Source organism: Oreochromis niloticus, unplaced genomic scaffold (assembly GCF_001858045.2).
Source record: "Oreochromis niloticus isolate F11D_XX unplaced genomic scaffold, O_niloticus_UMD_NMBU tig00007365_pilon, whole genome shotgun sequence".
Lineage (NCBI taxonomy): Eukaryota > Metazoa > Chordata > Actinopteri > Cichliformes > Cichlidae > Oreochromis > Oreochromis niloticus.
In genome coordinates, this window is record NW_020328518.1 from 47,982 (window position 1) to 50,060 (window position 2,079).

Consider the following 2,079-nt stretch of genomic DNA (forward strand, 5'->3'; position numbering starts at 1 on the left):
AACAGGATAATTAAATAAGGTGGTCAGGTCTGTTCAGAAGTGCAGAGTTGGACAAGAAATGTATAATTTAGTGATGATACATTGTTATAACTGGTTTATATCTTATGCTAAATCTAAGTATGTTAAAGTGCTTAAAGGGGAACATTATTGTGTGCAAACTGTGGCTTTTAACAAGATTTTTTGTGTATTTAGCAGGTGAAGTTATGTCATTTGACCTCAGACTCTCAGGACGCTGTGGAATCTGAGGCCAACCACTAGATATGATGTGGGGAAAATGGACAGAGGGAGTGAGCTGAAGTCTGATTTCAGACTATGTAAGTATTAATTAAACCAAGAGTAGGGCGAAACTTTGGTGGCCCTGAAGTTCTAATCCCAATAACATATCGATAGATTAACAAGCAAAATTTTTCTGTGTTTAAGATTTTTGGGGTTGTTGTTTGAGTGATGGGTGGATTCTGTCAGTTAGGTTTGGGCTGTTTTTTATTTTAATAGAGGGACTTTTATTAAACATGGACATGTCTAGAATTGGGCCCTTTAAAATTGTAACAGTGCACTTAGAGAAAACCTGTCAGGTGATGATGTTTTGTGTTTTGATGAGCTAATCATCAGCTCTCTTTTTTCCTGATTTTTTTTTTGTAAGCAGGCCTGCAACAATTAATTAACAGCGCTGAAATTTTTTTAAATCCTAAATCCTAAAAGGATTGCTGCGTGTCAATCCAGACCAAAACTGATAGACAAGAGTTTTTTCTTTTGAGTGACTGCGTGTGAGTGAGTGGGTGACTGGACTGTGACTGGACTGTGACTGGACCAACGTTACCATGAATAAAGGGGAACAAACAATTGACTAAGTTGGGGAGAGAAAGGGGATGCTTTGCTTTGCTTTGCTTTGCTTTGCTTTGCTTTGCGTTTGCCAGGAGCAGGAGGAGTGGAAGACATCATTTTGGGGATGCTGATTTTGGGTTGCTGGTGTTTGCTTTAAGTAAAGTCTGTGTTATTGACGGGGTTTAGATTAGGGAACTAGAATATATTGTTGGGAAAATGCCAAATGCTAAAGGGGAGAAACTTTTTGATATAATTCATGTTACCACTAACAAAATAGGCCGCTGTACAAGTGAATTACATTTTATATAGGAAAATAATTACAACCAAAGTAAGATTTATGAGTCACATAGGGGATTGCTAGACTTTTCATATAAAATGCAGTTATAGAATAACAAACAAGGTTTTTTCCTTTAAAGCAGGAGCAAAGTAAGGAAAGCATATCTATTTTGGTTAAGTCTGGTAAAGTATAATTAGAATGTACTGTTACATTAAGAGGAGCAAAATGAAATCAAAATATGCTGTATCAAGAACATGTTATAACACAGGAAATGTTAGTTTTAAAATGAAGTTAGTGTTAACACACAGGTGTTGTTTCTAGGCAGCTTTTAGCTATGATCAAACTTACGCATAAGTAATTGCTTTTATGCTTAAACTTAATTGATTAAAGTGTTTGTTTTCTATTTGATCTTTTAGTAGAATAAGCGGTTCTAATGATTTCCTTGTAATCTGTTGTGAAAGGTGACAGGGTGTAAGAGGTCAATGAATATGCTTGCAGAGAAAGATAACATGTATTGTGACTTGTAGATCAGAGTTAAAGCACTTGCAGAAGGGACAGTTTTGTGTACAGGATGTTGATAATCAGATAAGAGAGAAGAGAGCGAGCAACAGGAAGCACCTGGAGGGACGTGAAAGCGGCGCTTTAAGTGTGTTAAAGGTGTTAAAATGTTGTTACATTGAAGAACATATATAAATATATATATAAATAAAAGTCAAAAACATAATTAGGTTCATGCTTTTGATTAGAGAGTCCTAAACATGATAGGTTGGACCAAGCTGGAATAATTAAGAGACCAACTGATGAACATAATAAGGTAAGGAGGCGTAGTAGGGAAAGGTGTTTTGTTTCCTTTGCAGGAGGTTTTGGGACCACAGCAACCACAGGGGTGGCCAGACTCCAGGGAGCACCGGATCGAACGGACCCACCAGAGAGGGGCACCCATAAGAAGCACAGAGCACCACAGTCGAATAAGATTTGTT